The sequence below is a fragment of the Triticum urartu genome, chromosome 3 (genome assembly GCF_003073215.2).
Source record: "Triticum urartu cultivar G1812 chromosome 3, Tu2.1, whole genome shotgun sequence".
NCBI lineage: Eukaryota > Viridiplantae > Streptophyta > Magnoliopsida > Poales > Poaceae > Triticum > Triticum urartu.
In genome coordinates, this window is record NC_053024.1 from 240,000,768 (window position 1) to 240,025,020 (window position 24,253).

Consider the following 24,253-nt stretch of genomic DNA (forward strand, 5'->3'; position numbering starts at 1 on the left):
AAAATAAATTCAAAAGAACTTTGAATTTAATTCTTTGAAACTCCCAACTCATATTTCATAATTTGAAGAAGTCATTTTATCTTCTCTCGTGAAAATCATTGAGTTGCTTAAAGTTTCTGAATTGGAAATATTTTCAAATGAAATTCAAATATTTTCAAAACCCCTTTTCATTTAAATAAATGGAAGAAGTCAGGTCATCTTCTCTCCGGGGTTTTGTGTTGAAAAGAATTTGAATTCACGAAGATCAGAAAACCAATATGAAAGTTTGGGAAAGTCCTTTTATTCCCTCTCATTTAACTTTCAAAAAGAATTCGAATTTCACTCAATTCACGCAATCAATCAAACAATCAATCAATCTATCTATGTGTTTATAACATTCCAAAATTTAGAATTTTGGGATGTTACAGTAGTCCACCATGTAAATATAGTAGTCCGAGCACTTTTGCGATAGTTAGATCGATTGTATGCCGTTGTTTGATTGAATGAAGTGAATTGTTTGCTTTTGCCTCATGTGCATATGGGTAGTGTTTTCTCTCTAGACCCCTCTCTATTCTTAAATGTCATCTTTTCTAAACCCTCAAATGCCTCTGAGACGTGACCCCAGATTTACCTTCCCATCGGAGCTCACCCAGTTGATCCAGCAGCAGAACACATTGATGCAGTTGCTAGTCCAGAATCAGAATCAGGGGAACAACAACAACAACCCACCACCACCACCACCTGTTGATCACTTATCCCGTTTTCTTAGGCTGAATCCACCGGTGTTTTCCAGTAGCACCGAGCCAATAGTAGCAGATAATTGGCTCCGCAAGACAGCAAGGGAGTTGACCACAGTAGGATGCACAGATGCGGAAAAGGTGAAGTTTGTCGCACACTAGCTTGACGGACCCGCAACATCATGGTGGGAGAATTTCACCGCCACTTTCCCTATTGGCACTGTCACATGGGACCAGTTCCAGCAGGCTTTTTGTGCTGCCCATGTTTCAGCAGGAGCTGTGGCCATGAAGAAGCGAGAGTTTCGCAACTTGCGCCAAGGAGGACGGACAGTTGGCCAGTATGTGGAGGACTTTAGTAAGTTAGCACGTTATGCCCTGGATGACGTTGCTACGGATGCAGCTAAGCAGGAGAAGTTTCTGGAAGGACTGAATGATGAGTTGAGCATGCAGTTGATGGTAGCAACTTTCAATAACTACCAGGAGTTGGTAGATCATGCTCTCATGATTGAAGGGAAGCAGCAGCAGATTGAGAACCGCAAGAGGAAGTATGGACAAGGGAAGTACAATTCAGGAGCTCAGCAAAAGCCATGTTTTACCCCTAGACCGGGAGGACATTTTCAGCACACCCATGGAGGAGGTAGCTCGCACAATCACAATGGCACCAAGAATGGTAATGGGAATGGAGGAAGCAATGGCCAGAACCGCACCAACCCATCAACCCTAGCCAAGAGAGACCTGAGCCAAGTCACTTGTTTCAAGTGCCAGAAGACCGGACATTATGCCAATGAATGTCTTGAATCCCAGAATGGAAATGGCAATGGAAGCTCTGGGAAGAAGCCAAACCCTTTCAACAGGGTACAGGTGAACCACGTTAACGTGTAGGAGGTTGAAGAGTAGTCGGATGCAGTAATCGGTAAGTTTTTGGTTAATTCATTTACTGCACTCGTTCTTTTTGATACTGGTGCATCACATTCATACATATCAAGGGGATTTGTGGATAAGTATAACCTGCCCACCAAAGTTCTTAGAACCCCTATGTTAGTAAGCTCACCAGGAGCGGAGTATATGGCTAGCAAGGGATGTTTTCAAGTGCCATTGAGTATAGGTAGGCATGTGTTTCCCTCGGATTTAATCATTTTGGAATCACAAGGTTTGGATGTAATCCTGGGTATGGATTGGCTGTCGATGTATGGAGGAAACATCGATTGCGCCAGTAAGTCAATTTTGCTTACCACCCCAGAAGGAAGAATGATCAAGTATGTATCCCGTCATGTGCCAAAGAGGACTCATGTAAGTTTCTTAACAGGAGTTGTGCAGGAGGAAGTACCAGTAGTGAAGGATTTCCAAGATGTATTTCCAGAGGAGTTGCCAGGCATGCCACCGGATAGAGATATTGAGTTTTTGATTGAGCTTTTGTCAGGCACAGGGCCAATATCTAAGAGACCATATAGGATGCCCACAAAGGATTTGGAAGAGATTAAGAAGCAGATTAAGGAGTTACTGGATAAAGGTTATATTCACCCAAGTTCTTCGCCTTGGGGATCGCCAGTACTACTAGTGGAAAAGAAGGATGGATCGTTAAGGATGGTTGTTGATTATCGATGATTGAATGAAGTAACCATCAAGAACAAGTACCCACTACCGATGATCAATGATCTGTTTGATCGATTGCAAGGAGCTAAGGTAGTTTCCAAGATCGATCTGCAATCAGGATACCATCAGTTGAAGATTCGAGAACAGGATATACCTAAGACAACTTTTACCACCAGGTATGGACTGTACGAGTATACGGTTATGTCATTTGGTCTGACTAACGCACCTGCCTATTTTATGAACATGATGTACAAAGTGTTTATGGAGTTGTTGGAAAAGTTCGTCGTGGTGTTCATTGATGATATCCTGGTATACTCGAAAAATGAAGAGGAGCATAAGGAGCATTTGCGTTTGGTACTTGGTAAGCTCAAAGAACATCAGTTATATGCCAAGTTTAGCAAATGTGAGTTTTGATTGAAGGAAGTTGGATTTCTCGGACACATTATATCCGGAGAAGGTATAACAGTAGATCCCACCAAGGTTGACACTGTGACAAATTGGGAAGCGCCAACAACAGTTGGAGAGATCCGGAGTTTTCTTGGACTCGCGGGATACTACCGGAGGTTTATTGAAAATTTCTCGAAGATTGCAAAGCCTATGACGGAGTTGTTGAAGAAGGATACCAAGTTCATATGGACTGAGGAATGTGAGGCCAGTTTCCAGGAGTTGAAGAAATGTTTGGTTACATCACCAGTGTTGATTCTGCCAGATCAGACCAAGGATTATGAGGTGTATTGCGACGCTTCACATCGAGGACTTGGAGCAGTGCTTATGCAGGAAGGAAGAGTTGTTTCATATGCCTCATGACAGCTTAAGCCTCATGAGTTGAATTATGCTACGCATGATTTGGAGTTAGCAGCCGTAGTGCATGCATTGAAAACCTGGAGACACTTTCTCATTGGAAACCATTGTGAGGTATACACGGATCACAAGAGTTTGAAGTATATTTTCACGTAGAAGGAGTTGAATCTCAGGCAAAGGAGATGGTTGGAGCTCATCAAGGATTATGATATGAGATTGCATTATCACCCCGGAAAGGCTAACGTAGTAGCTGATGCGTTGAGCCATAAAAGCCATGTCAACGCTTTAATGACGGGAGATTTACCAAGAGAGTTAGCCGAAAATCTTCGTGAGCTATGTTTAGAGATAGTCCCGAGAGGCTATGTAGCAACATTGGAGATTCAGTCTACTTTGATGGATAAGATCAGAGAATCCCAGAAGACTGACAAGGATATTGCTTCTATTAAGGAGAAAATAAGCAAAGGAAAAGCTAAAGTATTTCATGAGGATGAGCACGATACCTTATGGTTTGAAGACCGTGTTTATGTGCCCAATGACCCGGAGAACAAGAAGTTGATTCTGCAAGAGGCCCATGATTCACCATATTCGATTCACCTAGGAAATACCAAGATGTATTTGGATTTGAAGGATACTTTCTGGTGGACCGGAATGAAGAAGGATATTGCGGAGTACATAGCAGTTTGTGATGTATGTCAGAGAGTAAAGGCAGAACATCAGAAGCCAGCAGGATTGCTACAACCATTGCCGATACCCGAATGGAAGTGGGATAAGTTAGGCATGGATTTTATCACAAGATTGCCCAGAACTCGTTTAGGCTACGACTCGATATGGGTTGTAGTTGATCGTTTGACAAAGGTAGCTCATTTCATCCCAGTGAAGACTACCTATACTAGTGCCAAGTTGGCAAAGATATACATGACCAGGATCGTATGTCTGCATGGAGTTCCAAGGAGCATTGTGTAAGATAGAGGAACTCAGTTTACCTCAAAGTTCTGGAATCAGTTGCATGAAACTTTGGGTACCAGGCTAGAGTTTAGTACAACTTTCCATCCGAAGACAGATGGATAGACCGAGAGAGTCAATCAGATTTTGGAGGATATGCTGAGAGCTTGTGCGCTAGATTACGGATCTAGTTGGGACGAGAATTTGCCATACGCAGAGTTCTCTTACAACAACAGTTATCAATCCAGTTTGAAGATGGCCCCTTTTGAAGCTTTGTACGGAAGAAGGTGCAGAACACCATTGTCATGGGATGAAATTGGAGACCGACAGTTGTTTGGACCGGATCTGATTAAGGAGTCTGAACAGAAAGTGAAATTGATTCGCAATAGGCTCAAGGTAGCCCAATCCAGGTAGAAGAGCTACGCAGATTCTAAACGCAAGGAGACAGTTTACGAAGTCAGAGACCGAGTTTATCTTCGAGTATCTCCACTTCGAGGAGTTAAGCATTTTGAAGTTAAGGGAAAATTAGCGCCACGTTTTGTAGGCCCATACAAGGTTTTGGAGCGTATGGGAGAAGTAGCTTATAAGTTGGAATTGCCTGAAGGATTGTCAGGAGTTCATATTTTATTGCATATCATATTTTATTGCATTTTGGTTGATCCTAGAAATTCTACGCGACTTAAGGACCCTCGGAGAGAGTTGGGGATTTCGTTATTTTCATATTTGAGTTTTTAATATTTTGAAAATAGGATCATTTGATTTTATTTATTTTATCTTCAATTATTTCTATTATCAAACTATGAGAGAGGGAATAAAATGACTTTCCCAAAACAAAGAAATATTGAGGATTTAATAATAAAATCAAATAAGATTTATTTTGGTTTTATTTGCAATTTTATTTGAATTTAGGAAAAATGCACGTTTTTCAAAATTGCATTTAGGCCCCAAATAAATGCTCATCCTGTGCGGCTTGATTTTAGAAGCCGGGGAAAATTTATTTTGGGATTTTTGGAGTCCGTTTAGTATTCCTTTTGTTTTTTTTTCTGAGCGTAATGTTTAAAAAAAAAGTCGAACCGACCTACCGGGCCGTGTCCGACCAGGACACCTGGCCCGGCCGGCCTTTATAAGCCGGGGGACCCCTGCCCAAGCCGCCCCAAACCCTAGCCGCCCGAGCTGCCCAACCCTAGCGCCGCCGCCGCCCGCGCCGCCACCGCCCGCCGCCCGCGCTGCCGCCGCCCGCCGCCAGACCCGCACGCCGAGGTTGCCCCGCCGCCGTTTTTTAGAAAAACTGTTCGGTTTTTCCGTCGGTTTTTTTAGATCTGTTTTTTTCGTTAGATCGGTTTTTATTTCCGGGGAGCCCAGCCCGAGCCGCCCCAAACCCTAGCCGCTCGAGCTGCCCAACCCTAGCGCCACCGTCGCCCGCACCACCGCCCCCCGCTCTGCCGCCGCCCGTGCCGCCGCTGGCAGACCCGCACGCCGAGGTTGCCCTGCCGCCATTTTTTTAGAAAAACCGTTTGGTTTTTCCGTCGGTTTTTTTAGATCCATTTTTTTCGTTAGATCGGTTTTTATTTTCGGTTTAGTTAATTAACGAGCGTTCGCTTGTTCGTTCGTTTTAACGAATGCATTCATCGTTTAGATCTAGATAACGAACGTTCGTTCGTTAATATGTTCGTCGCTTTTCTTTTTCGGATTAAATCCGCGATTTTTCTGATCGTGATTCCTAATCCGATTTTCGTTCTAGTATAACTTTTCGCTCGTTTATCGGAATCAGGCGATTCAAGCGCCTGGAGTTTCGTCTCGAAACCCTCTTTCCGTTTAATCAAATCAAACAAGTTTTTGCCTCTATAAAAATTGCCCTAGATCCAGAATAGTAAACGAAGCCTGTTTCTTTTGCCGTTTGTCTTTCGTTGCTTCGTTCGATTTGGTTCTTTTTGCCAACCGGAATTCTTAAGTTGAACTTTCTGGTCAGATCTCTTATTTGAGTTTTACCTGTGCATTAGTTGAGTACTTATTGTATGCTTGTTTGTTTGCGATAGAGTACCTGGAGTGCGCCGCTTGCTACTTCGAATCGCTAGGTTTCCCGGTTCATCAGCAAGGCAAGTAACACTTTGATCATACCTCCTACTACCCAGTTTTTATTGCATTAGATCAATCCTCACACATTGCATGGTTAGGATCTAATTAAATTATGGGTTTGGGAAGTAGATGAGGTAGTACCTATTACCTGTTATTATCAAACCTTTGGGAGTTACTTCTACGTTTGCTTATTGTGCCATGCTATGCTAGTAGACATGGATTGGGTGAGTGAAATCCATGACAGATGTGAGTTTGTTAAATCAATGGTTTTATCTAAGGTGGCAACTTAAATACACATCTGGGTGGATTGAGGCACCTGGATATTCCAGCGATTGCCTGTTTTCTTTTGGACCGCCACCCAGGCTCAAAGGGATCATGAGATTATTCATGCTAGAAACTTCCGTGTGCAGCCACAAGCTACTATGGGCTCTAGCATAGTTGACTAAGTTGTGCGAACACTTATAGTGGTAGACTAGCAGATATAGGGGAAAGTAGGTGTAACGGTCTACCCGATCATAAGGTGTTAGCACTTTTGAAAGACTATGTCTCGGTCATCCGTTTCTCAAACACCATGTAGTGCGAGAATCCCAACGGAGGAGATCGAGTCTTGTGGGGAAAAGTGCGCAAACCTCTGCAGAGTGTATAAACTAATCATGGTTAGCTGTGTCCCCTGTTATGGACATCTTGTGTATCTAGTACTTGGATTATCATGTGAATCTCATCATGTTACTCTAATTAATTTGTTGGGTTTTAATGTTGATGTTTAATTGGGATTGAGAGCATGTCTACACTCTCAATGTTTAACAACCACCATGATAGTTAAGTAAAATTTATTCCTTTGCAGTAGGGAAAAATTGGCTTTATGCAAAATTGTAACCATAGAGCTTTCCACCAGCCAAATATGCATGTAGTATAGCATTACTCTTTCATTGCTCTCTATGTGTTACATTGCCAGCATATTCCATGTGCTGACCCGTTTCGGCTGCAACGTTCATGTTGCAGACTTTTCAGACGACGAGTAAGGTGCCTTTTAGGTCGTGGTTCTATACTCAGTGATGCCGTTGGAGTTGATGGCCTCACTTATCTTCCAAGCCTTCCGCTGTTATCGTTATTAGATGGCCTTAAGCCATATTTATTGTAATAAGTTCTCTTTTGAGACACTCGATGTAATAAGTGTGTGATTGCTACTCTATTATAAATCCTTCAAGTACTGTGTGGTGTCAGCATTACTGATCCAGGGATGACACCTGAGCACAGAGATTGGACCGTTTGAGGTCTGGTCGCTACAATCAAATTCATCGTTTGCAATGCTATGCTTGGAATTTTTGTGAAGTATATGATTTTACTTGTTGTTCTGAAGACCCTAAGAAATACCTTCCCTACCAATGTGAGTTTAGTGATAATGGAATCGTATCTTCGTATACTAAGGGTGTTTATAATTACTATGATGTTCAACAAATTGAAGAATTTGTTTCCTTTAGAGGTACTTGTGAAATTGCCTCTTTTATTGAAGAGTGTGATGCTACTCTCTACAAATCTGAAAATTTGGCCATACTTAAATATTTCTATGATAATTATGCTTCTAATCCTTATATTAAACCATATATTGAGGACTCCTCCGCTGTCTAAGAAGAGACTAATATTTTGCAGGAGTCTATGGAAGAATAAATTAATGACATTATGAGCTCATTGGATGAAAAGATGATGAGGAGAGCGAAGAACAAAAGGAGGAAGAGCGCATTAGCTACCCGTGTCCACCTTCTAATGAGAGTAACTCTTCAACTCATACATTGTTTAATTTCCCTTCATGCTTACCAAAGGATGATTGCTATGATGATTGTTATGATCCCGTTGATTCTTTTGAAATATCCCTTTTTGATGATGCTTGCTATGCTTGTGGCCAAGATGCCAATATGAATGATGCTTATGGAGATGAACTTGCTATAGTTCCTTATGTTAAACATGAAATTGTTGCTATTGCACCCACGCATGATAGTCCTATTATCTTTTTGAATTCTCCTGACTATACTATATCGGAGAAGTTTGCCCTTATTAAGGATTATATTGATGGGTTGCATTTCACCACTACACATAATGATTTTGATAAATATAATATGCATGTGCTTGCTGCTCCTACTTGCAATTATTATGAGAGAGGAACTACATCTCTGCCTCTCTATGTTTCCAATATGATAAAATTGCAAGGACTTCTTATGCTATGCATTGGCCTTTACTTTGTGTGCATGAATTGTTCTTTTATGACATGATGATGCATAGGAAGAGAGTTAGACTTCGTCATTACATGATATATGTTGCTTTGTGCTCACTACTAAATGCCAGATCATTGCTAATTCAAATTGGCTTTGATATACCTTGGGATCCTGATGGATTCATTACTTGAGCACCTTATGCCTAGCTTAATGGACTTAAAGAAAGCGCTGCCAGGGAGACAACCCGGAAGTTTTAGAGAGTCATTTATTTCTGTTGTGTGCTTTTATAAAGTTTAAAAACAAAAAAATAAAGAGGGGAACCTAAAACTTTTTAAAAAAGAAAAGGGAAAGTGAGAAAGACGAGCATTGTTAAAGTGAGAGCTAGCCTTGAACTTTGTTCATGCCCATAGAAACTTTGTGAGCCTTGATTACAGAAACTTTACAACAAAAATACTTATCCACTTGAACAAATCCATTGTATCATAAAAATAATGTGCCAAGATTTGCCTTTAGGATGTTTACATTGCTTGTTGCTTTGTGCGGTGCAAGACAGAAACTTTGGTTGTAGTGCGCGATTTTACGTTTTTTACTGGAACGTCAAACGGTTATGAAACTTTTTGCAATATCTTTATATACAAATTGTTTATTTTTGCTAAGTTTGGCAGAATTTGGAGTACCAGAGGTATTGTGAATGTTCAGATTACTACAGACTGTCTTGTTTAAGACAGATTCCGTTTTTGATGCATAGTTTGCTTGTTTTGATGAAACTATCGATTTCTATCAATGGATTAAGCCATGGAAAAGTTATATTACTGTAGCTACAATGAAAAAACAAAATATGAATTGGTTTGCAACAGTACTTAGAGTAGTGATTTTCTTTATTATACAAACGGATCTTACCGAGTTTTCTGTTGAGTTTTGTGCGGATGAAGTGTTCGAAGATCGAGGAGGTCTCGATGTGAGGAGAAGGAGGAGAGGCAAGAGCTCAAGCTTGGGGATGCCCAAGGCACCCCAAGTAAATATTCAAGGAGACTCAAGCGTGTAAGCTTGGGGATGCCCTGGAAGGCATCCCATCTTTCTTCAACAAATATCAGTATGTTTTCGGATTCGTTTCGTTCATGCGATATGTGCAAATCTTGGAGCGTCTTTTGCATTTAGTTTTCACTTTTCTTTTATGCACTATGCTGGTATGAGATAGTCCTTGGTTGATTTATAGAATGCTCATTGCACTTCACTTATATCTTTTGAGTATGGCTTTATAAAATGCTTCATGTGCTTCACTTATATCATTTGAAGTTTGGATTGCTTGTTTCCCTACACATAGAAAACCGCAATTTGTAGAATGCTCTTTTGCTTCACTTATATTTGCTAGAGCGTGGGCATATCTTTTGTAGAAAGAATTAAACTCTCTTTCTTCACTTATATCTATTTAGAGAGATGACAGGAACTGGTCATTCACATGGTTAGTCATAAAATCCTACATAAAACTTGTAGATCACTAAATATGATATGTTTGATTCCTTGCAATAGTTTTGCGATATAAAGATGGTGATATTAGAGTTATGCTAGTGGGTAGTTGTGTATTGTAGAAATACTTGTGCTGAAGTTTGTGATTCCCGTAGCATGCATGTATGGTGAAGTGTTATGTGATGAAGTCGGAGCATGATTTATTTATTGATTGTCTTCCTTATGAGTGGCGGTCGGGGACGAGCGATGGTCTTTTCCTACCAATATATCCCCATAGGAGCATGTGCTTAGTACTTTGTTTCGATGACTAATAGACTTTTGCAATAAGTATGTGAGTTCTTTATGACTAATGTTGAGTCCATGGATTATACGCACTCTCACCCTTCCATCATTGCTAGCCTCTTCGGTATCGTGCATTGCCCTTTCTCACCTCGAGATTTGGTGCAAACTTCGCCAGTGCATCCAAACCCCGTGATACAATACGCTCTATCACACATAAGCCTCCCTATATCTTCCTCAAAACAACCACCATACCTACCTATTATGGCATTTCCATAGCCATTCCGAGATATATTGCCATGCAACTTCCATCATCATCATATACATGACTTGAGCATTTATCGTCATATTGCTTTGCATGATCGTAAGACAGCTAGCATGATGTTTTCATGGCTTGTCCATTTTTTATATCTTTGCTATGCTAGATCATTGCACATCCTGGTACACCGCCGGAGGCATTCATATAGAGTCATAGCTTTGTTCTAGACATCGAGTTGTAATATTGAGTTGTAAGTAAACAAAAGTGTGATGATCATCATTATTAGAGCATTGCCCCAGTGAGGAAAGGATGATGGAGACTATGATTCCCCCACAAGTCGGGATGAGACTCCGGACTTTAAAAAAGAGAGGCCAAAGAAGCCCAAATAAAAAAAGAGAGGCCAAAGAAGCCTACCAAAAAAGAAAAAAATGAGAGAAAAAGAGAGAAGGGGCAGTGCTACTATCCTTTTACCACACTTGTGCTTCATAGTAGCACCATGTTCTTCATATAGAGAGTCTCTTGAGTTATCACTTTCACATACTAGTGCGAATTTTCATTATAGAACTTGGATTGTATATTCCGATGATGGGCTTCCTCAAATGCCCGAGGTCTTCATGAGCAAGCAAGTTGGATGCACACCCACTTAGTTTCTAGTTTGAGCTTTCATACACTTATAGCTCTTAGTGCAGGCGTTGCATGGCAATCCCTACTCCTCACATTGACATCAATTGATGGGCATCTCCATAGCCCGTTGATTAGCCGCGTTGATGTGAGACTTTCTCCTATTTGTCTTCTCCACACAACCTCTGCGATCATATTCTATTCCACCCATAGTGCTATGTCCATGGCTCACGCTCATGTATTGCGTGAAAGTTGAAAAGGTTTGAGAATGCCAAAAGTATGAAACAATTGCTTTACTTGTCATCGGGTTGTGCATGATTTGAATATTTTGTGTGGTGAAGATGGAGTATAGCCAGACCATATGATTTTGTAGGGATAACTTTCTTTGGCCATGTTATTTTGAAAAGGCATGATTGCTTTATTAGTATGCTTGAAGTATTATTGTCTTAATGTCAAATGATGGACTATTGCTTTGAATCACCCGTGTCTTAATATTCATGCCATGATTAGATTACATGATAAAGATTATGCTAGGTAGCGTTCCACATCAAAAATTATCTTTTTATCATTTACCTACTCAAGGACGAGTAGGAATTAAGCTTGGGGATGCTGATACGTCTCCGTCGTATCTATAATTTTTGATTGTTCCATGCCAATATTATACAACTTTCATATACTTTTGGCAAATTTTTATACTATTTTTGGGACTAACATATTAATCCAGTGCCCAGTGCCAGTTCCTGTTTGTTGCATGTTTTTTGTTTCGCAGAAAATCCATATCAAACGGAGTCCAAACGGGATAAAAACTGACGGAGATTTTTTTGGAATATATGTGAATTTTGGGAAGTGGAATCAACGCGAGATGATGCCTGAGGGGGGCACGGGGCAGGGGGGGCGCCCCCTGACCCTCGTGGACACCCCGTAAGGCGTTTGGTGCCCTTCTTTCGTCGCAAGAAAGCTAATATCTGGATAAAAATCGTGTACAAATTTCAATCCAATCGGAGTTACGGATCTCCGGGAATATAAGAAACGGTGAAAGGCCAGATCTGGGAAGACAGAAACAGAGAGACAGAGAGACAGATCTAATCTCGGAGGGGCTCTTGCCCCTCCCATGCCATGGATACCAAGGACCAGAGGGGAAACCCTTCTCCCATCTAGGGAGAAGGTCAAGGAAGAAGAAGAAGAAGAAAGGGGGCTATCTCCCCCTCTCGCCCGGTGGCGCCGGAACGCCGCCGGGGCCATCATCGCGACAATGATCTACACCAACAACTTCACCTCCGTCATCACCAACTCTTTTCCCCTCTATGCAGCGGTGTAACCCCTCTTTTACCTGCTGTAATCTCTACTTAAACATGGTGCTCAACGCTATATATTATTTGCCAATGATGTATGGCTATCCTATGATGTTTGAGTAGATCTGTTTTGTCCTATGGTTTAATTGATGATCGTGATTGGTTTGAGTTGCATGTTTTATTATTGGTGCTGTCCTATGGTGCCCCTTCTCTCTTTTTCTCTCATTTTTTTTATTTGGGCCTTTCTCTTTTTTATGGCCTCTTTTTTTTCTTTTTTCTTTTTTTCGTCCGGAGTCTCATCCCGACTTGTGGGGAATCATAGTCTCCATCTTCCTTTCCTCACATGGGACAATGCTCTAATAATGATGATCATCACACTTTATTTACTTACAACTCGATACTTAGCACAAAATATGACTCTATGTGAATGCCTCTGGCGGTGTACCGGGATATGCAATGATTCAAGAGTGACATGTATGAAAAATTATGAATGGTGGCTTTGCCACAAATACGATGTCAACTACATGATCATGCAAAGCAATATGACAATGACGAAGCGTGTCATAATAAACGGAACGGTGGAAAGTTACATGGCAATATATCTCGGAATAGCTATGGAAATGCCATAATAGGTAGGTATGGTGGCTGTTTTGAGGAAGGTAAATGGTGGGTTTATGGTACTGGCGAAAGTTGCGCGGTACTAGAGAGGCTAGCAATTGTGGAAGGGTGAGAGTGCGTATAATCCATGGACACAACATTAGCCATAAAGAACTCACATACTTATTGCAAAAATCTATTAGTTATCGAAACGAAGTACTACGTGCATGCTCCTAGGGGGATAGATTGGTAGGAAAATACCATCGCTCGTCCCCGACCGCCACTCATAAGGAAGAAAATCAAAAAATAAATCATGCTCCGAGTTCATCACATAACGTTCAGCATGCGTGCATGCTACGGGAATCACAAACTTTAACACAAGTATCTCTCAAATTCACAACTACTCAACTAGCATGACTCTAATATCACCATCTTCATATCTCAAAACAATCATAAGGAATCAAACATCTCATAGTATTCAATGCACTTTATATGAAAGTTTTTATTATACCCATCTTGGATGCTCATCATATTAGGACTAATTTTATAGCCAAAGCAAATTACCATGCTGTTCTAAAAGACTCTCAAAATAATATAAGTGAAGCATGAGAGATCAATAATTTCTATAAAATAAAACCACCACCGTGCTCTAAAAAGATATAAGTGAAGCACTAGAGCAAAATCATCTAGCTCAAAAGATATAAGTGAAGCACATAGAGTATTCTAATAAATTCCGATTCATGCGTGTCTCTCCCAAAAGGTGTGTACATCAAGGATGATTGTGGTAAACTAAAAATAAAAGACTCAAATCATACAAGACGCTCCAAGCAAAACACATATCATGTGGTGAATATAAATATAGCCTCAAGTAAAGTTATCGATAGACGAAGACGAAAGAGGGGATGCCTTCCGGGGCATCCCCAAGATTAGGCTTTTGTTTGTCCTTGAATTTTACCTTGGGGTGCCTTGGGCATACCCAAGCTTAGGCTCTTGCCACTCCTTGTTCCAAAATCCATCAAATCTTTACCCATAAACTTGAAAACTTCACAACACAAAACTTCAACAGAAAATCTCATGAGCTCCGTTAGTATAAGAAAATAAACCACCACTTTAAGGTACTATAATGAACTCATTATTTATTTATATTGGTGTTAAACCTAATGTATTCCAACTTCTCTATGGTTCATACCCCCCAATACTAGCCATATATTCATCAAAATAAGCAAACAACATGCGAAAAACAGAACAGTTTGTAGCAATCTGTAACTTTCGAATACTTACATAACTCCAAAAATTCTGAAAATTAGGATGACCAGGATAATTTGCATATTGATCTAGTGCAGTTGGAATTGCTATTTTATCGCTCTCTGGTTAAAACATAAAATTGTTTTCGTGAGCACATACTTTCTGTTTTTATCAGCAAGATCGAACAACAATCACCCAAGAAGATCCTAAAGGCTTCACTTGGCACAAACACTAATTAAAACAAAAAAACACAATAGTAACAGAGGCTAGATGAATTATTTAATACTAAATAGGAACAAAAGCAAAGAACAAAAATAAAATTGGCTTGCCTCCCAACAAGCACTATCGTTTAACGCCCCTAGCTAGGCATAAAAACAAGAATAGATCTAGGTATTTGTCATCTTTGGTATGCAATCAATAAGTGGCTCTCATAATAGATTCAGAAGGCAATTTAATTTTCTTCCTAGGAAAGTATTACATTCCTTTCCTTAATGGAAATTGGAATCTAATATTTCCTTCTTTCATGTCAATAATTGCACCAATCGTTCTAAGGAAAGGTCTACCAAGAATAATAGGACATGTAGGATTGCAATATATATCAAGAACAATGAAATCTATGGGCACATAATTCCTATTTGCAACAATAAGAACATCATTAATCCTTCCCATAAGAACATGCAAATTTAAAGAACAATCATCAATTTCACGGAAACGTAGCACATCACACAAAGTTTTTGGAATTGTGGAAACACTAGCACCCAAATCACACAAAGCATAGCATTCATAATCTTTAATCTTAATTTTAATAGTATGTTCCCACTCATCATAAAGTTTTCTAGGGATCGGAACTTCTAGTTCAAGTTTTTCTTCATAGGATTGCATTAAAGCATCAACGATATGCTTAGTAAAAGCTTTATTTTGATTATAAGCATGAGGAGAATTTAACACGGATTACAACAAGGAAATACAATCTATCAAAGAGCAATTATAATAATTCAATTCCTTAAAATCCAAAATAGTGGGTTCATTGCTATGTAAAGTTTTGACCTCTTCAATCCCACTTCTATTAATTTTTGTATCAAGATCTAAAAACTCCGAATCATTGGGACGCCTTTTAACTAAAGTTGACTCATCGCCAGTCCCATCTTTATCAAGATTCATATTGGAAAACAAAGATTTAATAGGAGTCACATCAATCACTTTTAGATCTTCATCATTATTATCATGAAAACTAGAAGAACACGCTTTCACAAAGCAATCTTTTTAGCACGCATCCTAGCGGTTCTTTCTTTGCACTCATCAATGGAAATTATCATGGCTTTGAGAGACTCATTGATATCATGTTTAGGTGGAATAGATCTAAGTTTGAAAGAATCAATATCAAGAGAAATTATATCCATGTTCCTAGCCAACTCATCAATCTTAAGCATTTTTTTCTTAAACCAAAGCGTTGAAATTCTTTTGCAAACTCATAAATTCTTTAACACTAATCTCAAAATCAGAGGGCATCTTATTAAAATTTCCATAAGAGTTGTTGTAGGAATTACCATAATTATTAGAGGAATTACTTGGAAACGGACTAGAATTAAAGTTTCCTCTATACGTGTTGTTACCAAAATTGTTCCTACCAACAAAATTCACATCCATAGATTCACTATTATTCTCAATCAAAGTGGAAAAAGGCATATCATTAGGATCAGAAGAAACACTTTTATTAGCAAACAATTTCATAAGTTCATCCATCTTTCCACTCAAAACATTAATCTCTTCAATCGCATGAACTTTTTTACTAGTGGATCTTTCGGTGTGCCATTGAGAATAATTAACCATAATATTGTCTAGGAGTTTAGTAGCTTCTCCTAAAGTGATTTCCATAAAAGTGCCTCCCGCGGCCAATTCTAAAAGATTTCTAGAAGCAAAATTCAATCCGGCATAAATTTTTTGTATAATCATCCACAAATTCAAACCATGTGTAGGGCAATTACGTATCAGTAATTTCATCCTCTCCCAAGCTTGTGCAACATGCTCATGATCAAGTTGCTTAAAATCATTATATCGTTCCTAAGAGAGAATATCTTAGCGGGAGGGAAATACTTAGAGATAAAAGCATCTTTGCACTTATTCCATGAATCAATACTATTTTTAGGCAAAGAAGAGAACCAAGTTTTAGCAGATCTCTAAGAAAAAACGGAAATAGCTTCAATTTAACAATATCAGTATCCACATCTTTCTTATTTTGCATATCACACACAAATCAACAAAGTTGTTTAGATGGGTAGCGGCATCTTCACTAGGAAGGCCAGAAAATGGATCTTTCATAACAAAATTCAACAAAGCGGTATTAATTTCACAAGACTCAGCATCAGTAGTAGGAGCAATCAGAGTGCTAATACAATCATTGTTGTTGGTATTGGAAAAGTCACACAATTTGGTATTATCTTGAGCCATCATGACAAACAATCAATCAAACACACAAGCACACAAGAAGCAAGCAAAAAGAGACGAACGGAAAAGGGGCGAATAAAAGGCAAAGGTTTTCGAAAATCATTTTAGAAGTGGGGGAGCGGAAAATGAGAGGCGACTGGCAAATAATGTAATGTGAGGGAGAAGAGTTTATGATGGGTACTCGGTATGTCTTGACTTGGCATAGATCTCCCCGGCAACGGCGCCCAAAATCCTTCTTGCTACCTCTTGAGCATGTGTTGGTTTTCCTTTGAAGAGGAAAGGGTGATGCAGCAAACTAGCATAAGTATTTCCCTCAGTTTTGAGCACCAAGGTATCTATCCAGTGGGAGACAATGCACAAGTCACCTAGTACCTGCACAAACAATCAAGAACCTTGCAACCAACGCGAAAAAGGGGTTGTCAATCCCTTCACAGTCACTCGCAAAAGTGAGATGTGATAAAGATAGTAAAGTAAATATTTTTGGTATTTTTTTTGTATAGATTGGAAAGTAAAGATTGCAAAATAGTAAATGAGATGTGATGTAAATAAAAGAGATGAAATATAATAAGAAAGAGACCCCGAGGCCATAGGTTTCACTAGTGGCTTCTCTCAAGATAGCATGTATTATGGCGGGTGAACAAATTACTGCCGAGCAATTGATAGAAAAGCGCATAGTTATGAGAATATCTAAGGCAATGGTCATGAATATAGGCATCACGTCCGTGTCAAGTAGACCGAAATGATTCTGCATCTACTACTATTACTCCACACATCAACCGCTATCCAGCATGCATCTAGAGTATTAAGGTCATAAAAATAGAGTAACGCATTAAGCAAGATGACATGATGTAGAGGGATAAACTCAAACAATATGATATAAACCCCATCTTTATCCTCGATGGCAACAATACAATACATGCCTTGCTGCCCCCCTACTGGGAAAGGACACCGCAAGATTGAACCCAAAGCTAAGCACTTCTCCCATTGCAAGAAAGATCTATCTAGTAGGCCAAACTAAACCGATAATTCGAAGAGACTTGCAAAGATATCAAATCATGCATATAAGAATTCAGAGAAGAATCAAATAATATTCATAGATAATCTTGTTCATAAACCCACAATTCATCGGATCTCGGCAAACACACTGCAAAAAGAGTATTACATTGAATAGATCTCCAAGAACATCGAGGAGAACTTTGTATTGAGAATCAAAGAGAGAGAAGAAGCCATGTAGCTAATAACTATTGACCCGAGGATCTATGGTAAACTACTCACGCTTCATCGAAGAGGCTACGGTGTTGATGTAGAAAGCCCTCCGTGATTGATTCCCCCTCCGGCAGATCACCGGAAAAGGCCCCAAGATGGAATATCATGGGTACAGAAGGTTGTGGCAGTGGAAAAGTGGTTTCATGGCTCTCTGCGATCGATCTAGGGTATACGAGTATATATAGGCGGAAGAAGTACATCGGTGGAGCTATGAGGGGCCCACGAGGGTGGGGGCGCGCCCTCCTGCCTCATGGCGTTCCAGACTTCAACTCCAAGTCTTCTTGTTTGCTTTCGGTCCAAGAAGGATCATCGCAAAGGTTTCATTCTGTTTGGATTCTGTTTGGTATTCCTTTTCTGCGAAACTCTAAAATAGGCAAAAAATGAAACTGGCACTAGGCCTTCGGTTAATAGGTTAGTGCCAAAAATAATATAAAAGAGCATATTAAAGCCCATTAAACATCCAAAACAGATAATATAATAGCATGGAACAATCAAAAATTATAGATACGTTGGAGACGTATCAGCAGCTCAGTTATCAATTCAACCACACCTGAAAGATTCAATATCGCAACAAAGTATTTAGTAGCAAAGTAATATGTAAGTAACATTAACGGTGACAAAAGTAACAGTAGTAGTTTTGTAGTGATTGTAACAGCAGTAGCAACGAAAGTAACTTAGCAAAGATCAATATGTGAAAAGATCGTAGGCAATGGATCGACAATGATATTTGTGTTGGATGATATTCTTCATGTAGCAGTCATAACCTTGGGTGAAACAGAACTAGCTCCAATTCATCAATATAATGTAGGCATGTACTCCGTATATAGTCATACGTGCTTATGGAAAAGAACTTGCATGCCATCTTTTATCCTACCCTCCCGTGGCAGTGGGGTCCAAATGGAAACTAAGGGATATTAAGGCCTCCTTTTGATAGAGAACCGGAACAAAGCATTAGCACTTAGTGAATACATGAACTCCTCAAACTACGGTAATCACCGGAAAGAATACCAATCATTGTCACCTTGGGGTATGCGGATCATAATTCTTAATAGGTGTCTACAACTTGCAAGATAGGATCAAGAACACAAATAGATTCATGAAAACATAATAGGTTCAGATCTGAAATTGTGGCACTCTGGCCCTAGTGACAAGCATTAAGCATAGCAAAGTCATAGCAACATCAATATCAGAACATAGTGGATAATAGGGATCAAACCCTGACAAAACTAACTCGATTATATGATAAATCTCATCCAACCCATCACCGTCTAGCAAGCCTACGATGGAATTACTCACGCACGGTGGTGAGCATCATGAAATTGGTGATGGAGGAAGGCTGGTGATGATGATGGTGACAAATCCCCCTCTCCGGAGCCCCAAACGGACTCCAGATTAGCCCTCCCAATGAAGAACAGGAGCCGGCAGTGTTTTCGTATCAGAAAACACGATGAATGCTTCTCCCTGATTTTTTTCTCGCTGAATAGGATTATATAGAGTTGGAATTAGGGTCGGAGGTGGTCCAGGGGGCCACTACTGCAGGATGCTTCTAACGCGACACTACAATTAGAGACCCTTTGACGAAACTGTGTGCGATGCAATAACCGCAAAGAGTGGTGTAAAAAACCGTCAAAAAAGTTGCAAAACATTTGCGATGGAGGATGCATCAAACACGGTTCAGATTTTAGTTGCGTGTGCAATGCAGGGCATACGGTTCAGTTCAATGAACTGTTTGCAATGAGGAGGACTAAAAGAAACGGGCAGCCAGATGAAGGTGTGTGCGATATACAGCATGCGGTTCACTCAGATGAACTGTTTGTGATTAGGCAACACAAAAGAAATGGTCAGTCGGATCAAGGTGTGTGCGGTATACGGCATACGGCTCACTCGGATGAACTGTTTTCGATTAGGCAATGCAACAGAAATGGTTCAACCAGATAAAGGTGTGTGCAATGGAGGGCATATAGTTCATTACGATAAACTATTTGTGTTGAGCCAAGAGAACTGAAATGTTCCACATAAACAAGATGTGTGTAATGCGCGGCAAACATCCAATTACATAGGTGGCTTATACACACATGAAATTTCCACACACCAAAGTAAACTATTACATGCATAATTTATTAGGATAAACGATCATCTGATTATCATCTACTTCTTATGCTAGCTCAATGTTCCTTCTATGCTAAGTTTCCATTAATGGATGGCATTTTATGAACACGTCGCCATTTCCCACCATTTCCTCACCGGTTTCCCGACACCCAGCGATATTGCGCATAAACCTAGGCGGCGCGTGATGCACAGAGGCAACAAGCGTAGCCTGTAGCATATCCACCTTTTCCAAGCATGCCAACCCACCAAAGTGTTGCCTCTGCCATCAACCTCATCAATGAGGAAAACGAGCAGGTGCCACAGACCATCGAGGCCGAGGCGCTCCCTAGCAATGTGATGGACGATGCCGTGATGCGCGTCATCGCCAGGGTTGAGCAGACCCGTGGCACATGGAGCTTTAGTGCCGCGGATCAAGATAGGCATGTCAGCGCCGACAGGCTGCAGCTCGCTGCAAAACATGATCGATGGCGCGCTGCAGAGCAAGCTAGGTGCGTCCATGCCGATAAGCTGTGGCTCGCCACACGGTGAGACCATTGGAGCGCCGTAGAGCGAGAGGCGCGGCGCGCCGCACAGCAAGAGCAGATCATCGGCACTTGCCTACTGTCGACACGTCGTCGCAGCTGGGTACATGCCCCGTCAGTACCCCCATTCCTCGCCAGGAGTGGGCAGAGGCCCTCTGCGCCATACTTGCACTAGAGGTCGGCCGCGCCGTACTTGCACCAGACGCCCGCCGCGCCGTTCGCATGGGTCGCGTCATTCGCCTTGTCAGCGGCCCACTCGATGCCAATGCGCTAGTCGGTAGGCTCGACCGCCTCCTTGGCCCAGGTGTCCACCTGGGCGCAGTAGAGGAACATGGCCGTCGCATCCTCGAGCTGGTGATCTCCGATGAAATAACCAACTTGGAGCTCGAGATTGCGCTCCAGATGTACCGCGAGCGTGTCCACCGCTTGGAAGAACGCCTGCATGAGTTCAGGCAGAGCCAAGAGCGATCGTAGGCAAGGGCTGCTGGTCATGGTCTCATGGACGCGTTTTATTTTATTGAGTCATTTCGACGTGGATAACAATGTATTCACAACAATCATAGTATTGCTCTGTTTCAATGTGTGTACTCTATTTTCCATTCTTATATGTTCTATTTCAATATGTGTATATACGCTTTCCATTATGTATATGTGGATGATAACAACTAGATTCAAATTAGTATACAAAAACAGATAGAAAATGGAATTCATAATATATATATATATTAATTGTTCATTAGTTCACCACAGAATATATATAATATCATCACATATACATGATGATACTTAACTACTAGGTACAATGCATAAAATTGAAAACGAACAATACTAAAACTAATAATCCCTCCTGATGTGCGACGTCTTCCCAGCGCAGAGGTAGTACTCCGCCTCCTCCACCTCGCAGCGCTTGACATACCGATCTGCCTCTTGCTGGTGGACGAGCGCAGACGATCTTGCCATTTCGTTGGGCGCCCATTGGAGCCCCTTGTCGGTGGCACGCTGGAGCTTATCATCCCACCTCTACGCAGCGATGAGGCGCCGAGCGCCTTTGACCTTCCTTGCGAAGTACCCGTCGTCATACACCTCCTCCGCACGACGACGCCCCCACCCCCAAAGCTCCACCTTCTCCTTTTCCCAGGCGGCATCACGGGCTTCACATGTCGCCTGGTACCTGGCTTCCTCCTCTGCCATCCCCTTCCTGAATGCCACTTGCCTGGCTTTCTTAGCCGGCGGCAGTGACTTCCATAGACAAAGATTGTACTAGCCCCAAAACCAATCCAAAGTTGGGTGGTCCGGCGCAACCTCGTCCGGTGGCACGTAGGGGTCCTACTCGTCGCTGCTCTTCGACTGAGCGTCCTCGGGGGACGGCAACTCCTCGTCGGCGCCTGGGTAGATCGGCGACGCCATGGCAGAGCTTAGAGAGAGAGAGAGAGAGTGAGGGGAGGATGTAGATGAGAATGCAGGCAGGATGACTTGAGCAAGGTAGTATTTATTGGCAGCCAGAATCCAGATCAACGGGAATAGTACACACGCCGGTCGCTGGAATTTATGAATACTGTTGTTTCCATTACACACGATTCCCGCATTAGAATCTATGTGTGAACATAATAGCTGATGGTTTCCAATACAGAACCGTGTCTGATTAATAATCCCCGCCATTCAACTTCCAAACCTCGAGGTGTGAAATAGAATGCCAATCGTGTGGGGGCCAGTTGTCTTGCCAGATCTTTACAATTTCTTTTTTGAACACCAGCTATTTACATCATCTGAAGATTTTTTAACTCGCACACAAGTACACAAAATATGATTTTCCAAACCGTTATGGTTAGCCATTGCATGTAGATGTAGTTCAAATATGAATTGCGGTCATTAAATGGCTAGAAAATCACTTAAATGTCTTTAAAAGTCAAATGACCCCTGAAATTTTCCGAATTTTCACATTACCTTGAGGGCGGCGCCGAGGACAAGGACGAGGACGCAGTCGACTTCAGCAGGGGGGACACAGAGTCCACCAACGCGGCATGTTGCCAGGACAAGTCAACGACGTCTCATCTCACACCGGTGATGCATAGGCCGGCACGGCAGCGGATTTGTTAAAATTATGTATACTTAGGCTTTGTTTTTAATGCTGGTCTTTTTTTAGAGCAATGTTTAGGTCAACTGGCTCTATTTAATTAGTAAAATTTCTCGATTCAGTAAGTGTGGTCTGTGTGTTGTACACTCTTCTGTGTGCCCAAATTAGCAAGCAATGTTAAATTATGCAGTGACGTACCCGAGGAAATTTCCACCAAAATTTGAATTATCAAACTCATCCCATGCGCGTAAAGCAGAAGAATCATTTGTGATGCACACAATTGTTCAAAGTGAATGGTGTCCGGTGGCACCGCGCGCAAAGTTTCCCTCCACATTTATCTACCACCGCCCCTCCCCCTTTCCCCACACCCTTTCCTCCCCGACCACAAGTCACATTTCCCCTGTTTCCTCCTTCCTTCCTTCCTAAGCTATATCTGCTTCCTTGCTTGCTTCCTCGCTCTCGCCGTCTCGCATCCTACCGTCGGGGTCGCCATGGTCTTCTTCAAAGACCTCTCAAGCGGTTCCTCCTCCAACGACGACTCCTTCATCACCCGGGTATGCCTCTTCTCTCTCTCGGGCTATAACTTGGAATGAAGGATTTTTACCCGGCGGTCGATTTGAGTCATTTCTTCCTCTTGTAGCTCCCTAGGACCATCAATGGCAACGAATGGAGCGGGGTGGCTAAATATTTATCTGCTCATTGTCACCATCAATCTCCATGCGTGAAGCTAGTTGCGTTTGATCCCATGGACAGTGGGAGAAGTTTTTGGCATGTGTAGAGAAGGTTAGACCCTCTTTCATTGTTACAAATCATTTGTTAGATGTAATTCACGCACTGTCACGATCCCAACCCATTCATACAACACCTTCGACCAAACGCATCCTAAGACAGTGTCACAGTTTGTACCTAGTATCTAAAATTGTTGTCATCTCATTAGAGGTGCCATTAGAAAATTATTTGGCACCGCTTCTGCAGTTTGTGCAGCCAACTTTGGTCCACACATCCGAGCAGCCAAGCAGTAAAATACTAAATCTTTATGGCACGAAGGAACTGGGCATCGGAGCAACTAGGTGCTCCGGAGTCCGGGTCCCTGATTTTTTCCACTGCATCGGCTCGCCAGTGCAGGGCACCGGTGCGAGATGTAGCAACAGTTGTCTTTACACTAGTTTTGGCATACATAGTGGATGGCCTTAGTGCTATTAGTTCTATGTTACTAAATTTGTGCATGTACACACCTCTTAGTATCAATTTGCTGTCATCCAAACGCTGTGGCTATGCTGTTGCAGTTATATTTACCTTCCTCATAAAATTTGTTATTTATTATACATCAGTAAGAACTTGTAGCATTGTTGTAGTTAATTATAGCTTCTGATGTTTCAGAATTTGGTTGTTTCTCAGTAGCAATTAATTCATTTTCACATTGATATTTTTGAGAAGATATGTCATAATTAACATGTTTCTTCAGTTTTTCAAAATAAGCATTGGTGATTTTCTATGTTGCTATAAACCCATTTCCCATATAATTGTTAGTGATCAAGTTTTAAATATTATAGGATGAATGAAAATGTTCTTACTTGGAGTGGGTTGATCAAGAGTGGCCACAGTCTTTGAAGATGTGCCTAGTGAAGCTCTCGAGCATGTATGAGGAAGAGAACAGAGGTAGGCTTAGAGAAAGTGTTGTCAATGCTGAAGAATATTTGAAGATGCGGGATAAAAAGAGGAAGGGAGAGAATGAGCTCA